Consider the following 12,047-nt stretch of genomic DNA (forward strand, 5'->3'; position numbering starts at 1 on the left):
TGTACTGCAGAGAAATAAAGGATATATGAATGAAAAACAAAGTTTGTTGGTTATATTTTTTCACAATTTTTAATTACTCCACAGCTCATGAAACACTAATACAGGATGAATAAAAAACATCAGTCTCAGCTGTGAGACACAATTTTTAATCATGGATGGATATTAAAATACATTTCATGTGATTTTATAATTTAATACCACTAACTCATTTACATCTTTTATCTAGTTATCCTGTATTATTTATCAACAGTGAAGTTGAACTGAAGAATTGTGAACACTCGTAATATTTTCTGTTTGACCAAGTTTATTAGCAACAACAAACACGCCCAAAGCTTTACATTTTGTATATACCATATTTATTCGTGTATAATACACACTCGTGTATAATACGCACCCCTAATTATGGGCAATTAAATCCAGAAAAAAAATTCTCTTGTGTATAATACGCACAGACTTTTCTTCAGTCTCATTTAAGGCTGTCATGATCAGTCATCGGAAATAGCATAACAAATCGGAAATGAATTACGCAAGTTAATCCTGTTGTTACACTATCTGGTAATAAAAATGTGTTCACTGTATATCTGACCTTATGTTTGTCATCTATTTTATTAATTTTATTTAAAATTTCATTCAATAATGCTTACCTAAATTTCGGCAAAAACATGTGTCCCTCCGATACTTACAACTTCCGTTTACCCCCGTTCCATAGGTTCCGCAGGATTCACCGCAACAATGATAATATTTTCTTCTGTTTCATTTTTGACGAGTCTACACATCTAGATAAACATATGTCATGGTTAATTTTTAGTGCGAAAATATGCTGAAACGTGAAAAACCATGTCCATTTGCGGAGTTTTCCTTTATTTACATCACGTACTGTCATCGAAGCCACATGGAGTGTGAGAGTTAGGTTCACTTTGATGAATAAATATATTTTGTCGTGTACCTCACAGTCGCACAGTTTTAGTAGCATATCCATATAATTATGCAAAACAATATGTAAAGCCCCCGGCTGTTCTGATTTTAGCGTTTGTTTCAAAACGAGAGAAAAGTCTGGTCATGTGACAGGCTATGCAAATTAGCCCGTGGCATCGGTGTTATGCGAAGTTATGTTACTTCTAAAAACGACGATTAATTAAAAACTTGACATAAATTTTAAGATGTTTGCATATGTTGTCTTCAGAAAATGTTTACAAATTAAGTTCAGGTGAGTAGTTGTAATATTTTTATTCCAAAGCTGGTATGAAAAACTCATAAAAAAATGGAAAATTAATAAAAACAATGTTTTTCTTTTGACTGCACCCCTCAATATGACACAGATTATATGTACTAAGCTTGAGATGAATCCACTGAATAGTTTAAGAGAAATCGTGCGGACAAAGTTTTCGGACGGACTTTAGGGTTTGAAAAATTCATAAAAAAATGGAAAATTAATGAAAACATTTTTTTCTTTTGACTGCACCCCTCCATATAACACAGATTATATGTACTAAGTTTGAGATGAATCCACAGAAATCGCGTGGACAAAGTTTTCGGACGGACGTTAGGGTTTGAAAAACTCATAAAAAAATGGAAAATTAATGAAAACAATTTTTTTCTTTTGACTGCACCCCTCCATATGACACAGATTATATGTACTAAGTTTGAGATGAATCCACTGAATAGTTTAAGAGAAATCGCACGGACAAAGTTTTCGGACGGACGGACAGATGGACAGACGGACGGACGGAATCTTGGTATAACTATATTAAAAGGAATTTTGAATAAAATTAATGAAATAAGTTACAAACCTAAGTCCAGATATACAAAGAACACTTTTTATAGCCATGTAACCAGGAGTTGCACTCCCGGTTATAATTATATATTATGAACAAGAAAGAAGTGAGCAAAGCTCACATACCCCCTATATCCCCGCTGGTCAACAACAAGTAGTAAATAGTTTGTTAATTAATGAAATATTACATATTTCTAACTGATTTTAACTTCAATGTTTTAAAAACTAAGATTGAGTTCCAGTGACAATTGCCCCCCCACCCCTACCCCCCCCCCACCCCCACCTCTAAATCTCCCATGTTACCATTGTTCACTACGAGGAAGTAGATCACCATGAACATCTTTGACTAAAAATTTGATTGAGGAGTTACATAAGAAGAATTATCAAAAGGACCAAAAATTGTTGATATAAAAACACATAAAAAATGGAACAATATCATATAAGAAAATCAATAAATTAATAATTTCCATCTAGCCTTAACAGATATGGTAAAGAATTCATAAATTCGAACTGTCACAAAGCACAGATACTTATGTGATCTACATGTGTGGAAACAGTTTTTGAAAATATATTAGCTATACAAAACCAGTCATCAAAATTTCTAAATTCCATCATGTTTCCAAGAAAACAGCAAAAGACAAACCTTTCAGAATGATATAAAAGATAAAAAACAATCATAGCGGTTAATGTAGCAAGTTTGCTGAAGCTAGGATAAATAATATTGTAAACATGGATCGTACAAAAACTCTACCCAAAATTTATGTTTCACCAGGTTCACCATGATTCCATGGATTCAGAATCTTCAAACTAGCAAAAGGCACAAGCACTCATTGTGGTTAATGTGTGTAGAAAGTTTGGTGAAGCTAGGGTGCATAGTTAAAAAGATATAGGCCGTACAAAACACCCACCCTAAAAGTTTAAGTTTCTAATGTTTCCATGGAAACGGCAAAAATTAAAAAATTCAGAATCTTCAAACTAGCAAAAGGCACAAGTACTCATTGTGGTTAATGTGTGTAGAAACTTTGGTGAAGCTAGGGTGCATGGTTAAAAAGATATAGGCCGTACAAAACACCCACCCTAAAAGTTTAAGTTTCTAATGTTTCCATGGAAACGGCAAAAATTAAAAATTCAGAATCTTCAAACTAGCAAAAGGCACAAGTACTCATTGTGGTTAATGTGTGTAGAAAGTTTGGATAAGCTAGGGTGTATAGTTAAAAAGATATAGGCCGTACAAAACATCCACCCTAAAAGTTTAAGTTCCTAATGTTTCCATGGAAACGGCAAAAATTAAAAATTCAGAATCTTCAAAATAGCAAAAGGCACAAGTACTCATTGTGGTTAATGTGTGTAGAAAGTTTGGTGAAGCTAGGGTGCATAGTTAAAAAGATATAGGCCGTACAAAACACCCACCCTAAAAGTTTAAGTTTCTAATGTTTCCATGGAAACGGCAAAAATTAAAAAATTCAGAATCTTCAAACTAGCAAAAGGCACAAGTACTCATTGTGGTTAATGTGTGTAGAAACTTTGGTGAAGCTAGGGTGCATAGTTAAAAAGATATAGGCCGTACAAAACACCCACCCTAAAAGTTTATGTTTCTTAATGTTTCCATGGAAACGGCAAAAATTAAAAAGTTCAGAATCTTCAAACTAGCAAAAGGCACAAGTACTCATTGTGGTTAATGTGTGTAGCAAGCTTGGTGAAGCTAGGGTGCATGGTTAAAAAGTAATGGGCCGTACAAAAGCTCGGACGGAAGGACGGACAGACAGAAGGACGGAAGGACGGAACGCTATATACCCCGATTTACTTCGTGAAAGTGTTAAATTGACTATGATATGAAATGATGTGAAGGAATTAATATGTACCAATTATGTGGTTTGTTAATGTACTCATGTTGTATAACTGTATAGCACGAGGAGCGCAGGTGGCGACCAATTATATTTAATTAATTGGTTTTCTATCAAGAATGACAGGGTGCAGAGTACGGGGAGGAATATGAAATCTCGGAGTCAAGTAGAGAGTTAAGGTTGTCACGAAACAGCCAAGGTTATTTAAGAGAACTTATAAGATAACATTAACTATACAAAATGTACGAGGAGGGAACTGGTCCGACCCCCGTAGTTGTAAGTTAGAATATATATCAAGGACTTAATAGATAAGATTAACCTGAGAGTACGAGGTCAAAACCTCGGATAAGTCACTAAGAAGCTGTTTAACTACTCAGTCTTCCTATTAATAAATGGTTTTAAAGCATGAGAACCAGAACGGACTCACGTGCTGGTCAACCTCGTGACATCATATTAATTTATCATTAGAATGACGTAGAAAAGTTTAAGGATAAAAGGAGGTGGAAAATCATGATTCGGGGAGAATGGTTTGCGGGATGCAAGTAGATAGGTCAGAGGTCACTGCGCTCCTAAGTAACTCAGATTGCTGCCAGCACGTTTGTGTGGTATCTGTTTTACCTTACTCAATACCGTTTGAATAAAACTGATCTCAATTTGAACCAAGTTGTTGTGTTCCTGCTGTGGTGTCTCCTGATTGCGAAGACCAAGAAAAAGGACCCTGGTTACAAGCTGGACTGATCCCAGAGCAGAAATTTTTATGGTGCCGTGACCCAGATCTTGAAAAACAAATTTCCAACCAGGAGCACCCCAGGAACTAAAATTACAATTAGGAAATCTCTCGAGGTAAGTTTTACCCTAAATGACTCAAATTGTTCTGCTGGCATATAGTGTATAGATTTTAGTTATGAAGAAATTAACTAACAGAGAACTAAGTTAGGGGAATATATAGATATACGTAAAATTGAAAAAGAAGGTAATTGATGGAAGTAGAATGAACCCCGGATCCAAGGACCCCAGATTCGAATCATTTAACGTACATAGGTTTGCGGCTATTGTAGGTAGAATATGCCCGTTTAGTGCGGCGCTAATACAGCCTATTGAGAAGTTAAGCAGGATATGGGAGAAAGAAGAACTCAGAACAAAATTCAGTTTGCTAAGAGGGCTAAGAGATGCGAATTCAAAGAAGGTGATGCAGTCTATTAATATGACCCAGCTACTCTGTTGGGGTTGTCGGCGAAATTAACTTCAAAGTGGAAACCATACTTCAGGATAATTGAACAGATTTCATCAGTGAATTTTAGACACCAAATGACAGGGAAGACAAAATTAGTACACGCAGAAAATATAAGGAAGGCACATCCCGACAATACTTGGGATGAGGAAAGGGAACAATACCAACCGATACTGAATAAGGTTAAGGTAGGGAAGGCTAGGAAGGAATTATCGGTGAAACTACGAACACAACCCATTAGGAGCGCAAGGTTAAATGTACCTAACACCGGAGGTAGAGGGACCATATAAAGGGGGGGGGGGGGGGACAGAACCACCCCAAGGTTACAGCTCGGGGGAAGAAAGTATGGATACTGACCCCGAGGCAAATTCCGACCAACCGGCAGGTGCGAACGATGCACTTGTACAAGTTCAAGGACCTCTTGACACGAACGAGGCTCACGCTGAGGAAACAAGGGCCATGAGTAATGACAGACTTAGTCTAGACAGTGACAGTCCGACGACATGGATGACAAGTTAACGCTCGTGCATTGGTCAGCCATTCCCCCTACTGAAGAGACTATAAACGTGGATAGTCCAATGTCATGTAGGGAAGGTCTGAAAAGGAGGGTGGTCTTATCCCCTCATGTAAGCGAACGGGAAAAAAGGGCCAGAATGGAGCGGACTTATTCAGACAGTGAAACCGAAATAGAGTTCGACGATTCTGAGGACATTTCAGAAACGGGGAACTCTGGACTAACCAGTAATGTGATGAAACGGATAGGCCTATGGTAAAGGTCCCAGATGGCAAACTCACGACTAATTCAGTAAGTTGAATTGTCAGAGAAGGTACCTGATTTACTTGAATGCAAGTAATCACGGTTCAGGGCGATGTCAGGAATGTACCGTCACGCCAAGATAAGTAAAACTACTGGTTATGTCTCTGCATACGAGTATAGTATGGCAGGATTAAGTATGGGAACTATATATGTATCCGTATATATGAAATGTATTGCAAATGTGCTTGCATATATATATATACATCGTAATGAATGAATACAAAATTGTTAAAATTGTATGTTACAGATGGTTCTAGGGTATCTCTCAGTGCTAAGCTTTATAGGGATAATTGTATTAATGCAGTCTGTGCAACCAGGGAAAGCTTTAGCGGAAGTAAAATTTGTACACTTGAACGATGTGTACGCTTCGTATAGTACCTGGCTAATATCTTTCACAGTCGATCCAAGACCCTATGACCGACAATTAAATAAGATATATTTAAGATAAGATACAATATTCATATTTTTCGGAATACGGTGAACGAATTAGAAATACCGACGAGTAAATACGAGGACGTGACTCAATACATACATAACAGCATTCAGGCTTTGCTACAAAAGGAGAGCCAACAGATATTGGACAAATATAACAAGTTTAGAGTTTTGTATGGAAAAATACAAACTGTTACACGGATGCAGGGCAAACGAAAGAAAGACAGAAGAGAGCGCTACTGAATGTAGGCGGATTCCTGTCCCAACTGTTCGGTACAGCAAGTCAGGACGAGATGGATAGAGTTAGGCAGAACATCAATTCTTTAAGAAATAGCCAGGAAAAGGTTATTCATGTACTAGAACGTAGTCTGACTATATTAAACGTTACGAATACAGACATTCAGGTAAACCGAGAAAGTATAAATAGGCTGGGAAACCTCACGGTTACTATGGCTACCAAAATTTATGATTTATACGACAAAATCAGTCTGGGAATGAAGCCAGTAATATCCTATATGGATAGAGTAGGTCAAATTCACGCTATGTTTCATTTGTTAAACAATGCAATTGACTCCCTGGGTGCAACTTTACAAGATATGTTTAATCAAGTAATAATATGTATACAAGGACAAATTTCTAGGACACTGATTCCTGAACATGCCCCACGTAAGACCTTGTATACCCTGAAACGGAGGTTACCACCTACACTAAGAATACCTTACGTAGTAAACAAGAATACCTTAAAATTGTACTATCAAAACTTCCATACTACGCTTTTACCTGATTGAAATTCCTTCCATGTAATAATGGCGATACCGCTACTACAAATTGCAGCGTATTTTGAGTTATACAAAATGGTAATGGTACCTACTCCCAATGTTGTCGGAAATACAACCTATACCTTCCAAACCGTGATTGACTTTTTGGCAATATCACCTGATAAAGGAAAATACACACTATTAGTATTAGACAAAACTGAAGTTTCATCTTGTACGAAACAGGATATATCGTATTGTCCCCTGATTGCGGCTACTTATGTTACCACGATGGTTCCAGTGTGTATAACCTCGCTGTTTTTACAAAAATCAGATCAGATAAAGAAAAATTGGGAAATCGAAATTCAGACACTCCTATTATTAAATCATTAGCGAAAGGCAAATGGTTAGTGAATACTAAGGAAAGATTAGACATTGAGTTAGCTTGTCTTCCTCCAGGCTCCGATTTACCCACTACTATTTCAGTAGAGGCGGGGGCAAGTGTGATATCTATACCCATCTGATGCGCCGCACACTCGACTCATTTTAGCTTGCCAGTTTATTTGAGGCCTGAGTCGCAATATAAAATTAGACCTAGTTTCCATAAGGAGCTAAGTCTGGAAATGTATACGACGCCATCATCCAAACCCACCGCTAAATTAGTAATGACCACTAAGGGACCTACCCAGTTTAAAATTCCACCGATAGAACCAGTCGATAACATTGATGACTTACTGGATGATCTAAATATTGGAGATGAAGATATCGATTTTAATAATGGTGTTCAGTCTAATCCATCAAGTACCTTAACCATTTCTTATGCTATTATTGGAGTATGTGTAGTGGTTATAGTTATATTTATACTTATTGTTGCATATTTAAGGAGTAAGTGTAGAAGTAGTGATATTGCTAGCAGACAAAATGATCATGATCGGGTAGAACTGAGAGAGAGAAACCCTAGAACCCACCGATCAGCCCAGGCAGAGTTGATCCCTATGACCGAAATAACCACCAACACACGATCCCAAGAAGCTTTTCCTAGACCAGCTCCATGACTAGCGGGTCAGAAGAGAAAACACTCGCCGGTTTATCTGGAGAAGATAAGCAAAGGACGAACATCCCACGTTCAACCTTCGGCAACGGTGTGGATAATAAGTATGCAGCCAAAAGTGAAAAGTGTGGCTGGATTATTCGAGGATGAAAATAAAGGAAGGGATAGTGTATTCTCATGTGAATATGCCAAGAAATCTCTACCCTTGTGAACCAAGTGAAAATTGACAGAGCTGGCATAGGACAGCGGGCTGTACAGACTATACAGCAATACGAGTCAAGAACTACAAACTATAAATTCCAAAAGAGACAAAATGTGCTGACATTGGATTAATGGACTATAGGTTGCACTCCTGGTTTTAATTATATATAAATAATTAAGATAAATGCAAGTATATTTCTGTACATGAATTATATATTAATATGAAAGTGTTAAATACTATGATATGAAATGATGTGAAGGAATTAATATGTACCAATTATGTGGTTTGTTAATGTACTCACGTTGTATAACTGTATAGCACGAGGAGCGCAGGTGGCGACCAATTATATTTAATTAATTGGTTTTCTATCAAGAATGACAGGGTGCAGAGTACGGGGAGGAATATGAAATCTCGGAGTCAAGTAGAGAGTTAAGGTTGTCACGAAACAGCCAAGGTTATTTAAGAGAACTTATAAGATAACATTAACTATACAAAATGTACGAGGAGGGAACTGGTCCGACCCCCGTAGTTGTAAGTTAGAATATATATCAAGGACTTAATAGATAAGATTAACCTGAGAGTACAAGGTCAAAACCTCGGATAAGTCACTAAGAAGCTGTTTAACTACTCAGTCTTCCTATTAATAAATGGTTTTAAAGCATGAGAACCAGAACGGACTCACGTGCTGGTCAACCTCGTGACATCATATTAATTTATCATTAGAATGACGTAGAAAAGTTTAAGGATAAAAGGAGGTGGAAAATCATGATTCGGGGAGAATGGTTTGCGGGATGCAAGTAGATAGGTCAGAGGTCACTGCGCTCCTAAGTAACTCAGATTGCTGCCAGCACGTTTGTGTGGTATCTGTTTTACCTTACTCAAAACCGTTTGAATAAAACTGATCTCAATTTGAACCAAGTTGTTGTGTTCCTGCTGTGGTGTCTCCTGATTGTGAAGACCAAAAAAAGGCCCCGGTTACAGCCAGACAGTGTAATTTCATGAATAATTTGCGAACTTCAGTATGGATTTATTGACGTGGTATTTCCGGTGTTTCGTGCTCACGGTAATGTCTTTCCATGGGGGAAAAAACATCAAAACTCATTAATTTGTGTATAATGCGCAACCCCTTCTACACAGCTGTGTTTTTTGGAAAAAAAGTGCGCACTATACTCAAGAAAATACGGTACTCAAGTTAAGGAACACCCACAATTGGAAGGTTGTGTGTTACAAGACCAACCAACCATGACAGATTAACTATAGTCATATAAAAATATTGGGTGTTCTTTAACTTCTTTTGAGTAGTATAGTCAGTAAGTCCTAACACTCTTCTGAAACCATATTTATTAGTAGTTTCAAATCCTATTACGAGATAATTTCCCCTGAAATATCCAGTTCTGACGTCACTTCTGGTCTATATGTTCTTCCGTCTCTGACATCCCTTCCTTATTCTTCAGAATGTGATGTTCCCTCCGCTATATTATTTCCTACTTCCTGTTATCTTATCGTCATTATAACTTCACTTCAAGTTTGCTATTACTTCGGGATCTGACGTTGCTTCCGATCAATACTGATCTTATACATATTCGCAGTGGATTATTTATTAAGTACCCTAAGTTGATGAGCTTTGGTAATAAAAATAGATATTTTATATAAGGTATCATATGCATCTGAGGAAATAATAGAGATAAAGTTATGCTGAAGAGTAGAGGTAATATATTTATCTAAAAGTGCATTACGAAGGGAGCTGTAGGATTCACAAATTAATAATACATGATGTTCATTTTCAATAAAGTACTTATTTTTAGATAGACAGAGAGGGCAGAGTCTTTCTTCATATGGTGTGGCATGGTATCTTCCAGTATTTACTGTTATTGGAAAGTTACTGCATCTGAAGCATAATAAAATCCTTTTTAAGTGAGATGGAAGTGGTGAATGTAAGTAATATTCAACATTTAGTAGCGATTTATGTTTATAGGAATAAGAGTCAGATAAACTGTTCACATTTACACTCCAGGTGTACACTCATACACATTTACACTCTCAAGGCTTCTGCTTAAAGTTTGACAGCAATAGTGTTCCTAGTCCATCCTACACTCAGTAGCTAAGATGATCAATAGGTCTACTTATGTTTTGATGCTACTGATGTCAGATTTCAGCCACTACAACAGGCCCCAGGAAATATATCCCTTGAAGTCTGGCTGGATATTACACAAGCAATAGCTGGGGAAAGTGTTTTGTAAAGCCCATTGACAACTAGCAACTTGTTCTACCGAAACGGAAGTCCAGTAGGCGAGAATCATTGCGAAAGCCCGTATCTCATGGGCAGAGCAGGATTCAAGGCAAGGAGTGGAATGTTGTGCCTGGAAATAACTTGCTGCAATGGTAGACTTTAGCCAACCTCGACAGTGGCTTCAGTAATGTCCTTGTCTGAATGTGTCTTCAAGAAATGAAGAGTCTTCTCTGATGTCTTCTGTGCGGATCTGTAGCCGCGAGATGGGACAGAGGAGGATACTCAACCATTGGAGCCAATGCAGGGATGGTATTGCCCTCTCTCAAAACGTGAGTTATCTGTCTTTGGCGGCTGTTCTAAAAAACATGATGCACATGTGCTGGTCAATGGGTATCTACTTCTGGGACGTGTCGCACCATTGAGAACATTAAACGTCAAGATGCCATCAAAACAGCGATGCTGTTGTATTTGTAGCAATCACTGTAAGAAATCTGCGAATGGCCAGAAGATCACTATGCACAGATTCCCTGCAGATATATGACTGTGAAGGGTTTGGATTCAAAGGTGCACACTTGTCCGTTCCAACTTTAAATATTCAAGAAATGACAGCACCAGATTATGCTCAGAACACTTTGACGGACAGCAGGGACTGAGTAAACTTCATCCTTTGCCAACTGTTTTTCCAAACAAGACATTCGAACTTTCCGTAAGTTTGTTAGATAATAAAATGTATCTAACTTTAGACCTTGATGTTATTTCGTTTGCTCCAGTCATTTTGGTGCAACCAAAGTGTTATTGTTAAAGCAAGTTATTCCATAGCATGATTAGGCTGTCTTACAAGCACAACTTTAGGAGCCAAGACCCACATATGGTACATAATTAAATCAAGTACTGAGTTTAATGTTAATGTTAATGATTATTTTATCTTCTTCTACAGAATGTGTCCCATCTCGTGTCTGGAACCACATGCCAGACTGTTATGGATCACGGTATTGTCTGGAACCACATGCAAGACTGTTTTGGATCACGCTATTGTCTGGAACCACATGCAAGACTGTTTTGGATCACACTATTGTCTGGAACCACATGCAAGACTGTTTTGGATCACGGTATTGTCTGGAACCACATGCAAGACTGTTTTGGATCACGGTATTGTCTGGAACCACATGCAAGACTGTTTTGGATCACGCTATTGTCTGGAACCACATGCAAGACTGTTTTGGATCACGCTATTGTCTGGAACCACATGCAAGACTGTTTTGGATCACGGACTTGTCTGGAAACACATGCAAGACTGTTTTGGATCACACTATTGTCTGGAACCACATTCAAGACTGTTTTGGATCACGCTAGTATCTGGAAACACATGCAAGACTGTTTTGGATCACGGTATTGTCTGGAACTACATGCAAGACTGTTTTGGACCACGGTATTGTCTGGAACCACATGCAAGACTGTTTTGGATCCTGGTATTGTCTGGAACCACATGGAAGACTTTTTGGATCAGGGTATTGTCTGGAACCACATGCAAGACTGTTTTGGATCACGCTATTGTCTGGAACCGCATGCAAGACTGTTTTGGATCACGGTATTGTCTGGAACCGCATGCAAGACTGTTTTGGATTACGGTAATGTCTGGAACCATATGCAAGACTGTTTTGGATCACGGACTTGTCTGGAAACACATGCAAGACTGTTTTGGATCACACTA

The sequence above is a fragment of the Haliotis cracherodii genome, unplaced genomic scaffold, assembly GCF_022045235.1.
Source record: "Haliotis cracherodii isolate W230 unplaced genomic scaffold, xgHalCrac1.p SCAF_6, whole genome shotgun sequence".
NCBI classification, from domain to species: Eukaryota; Metazoa; Mollusca; class Gastropoda; order Lepetellida; family Haliotidae; genus Haliotis; species Haliotis cracherodii.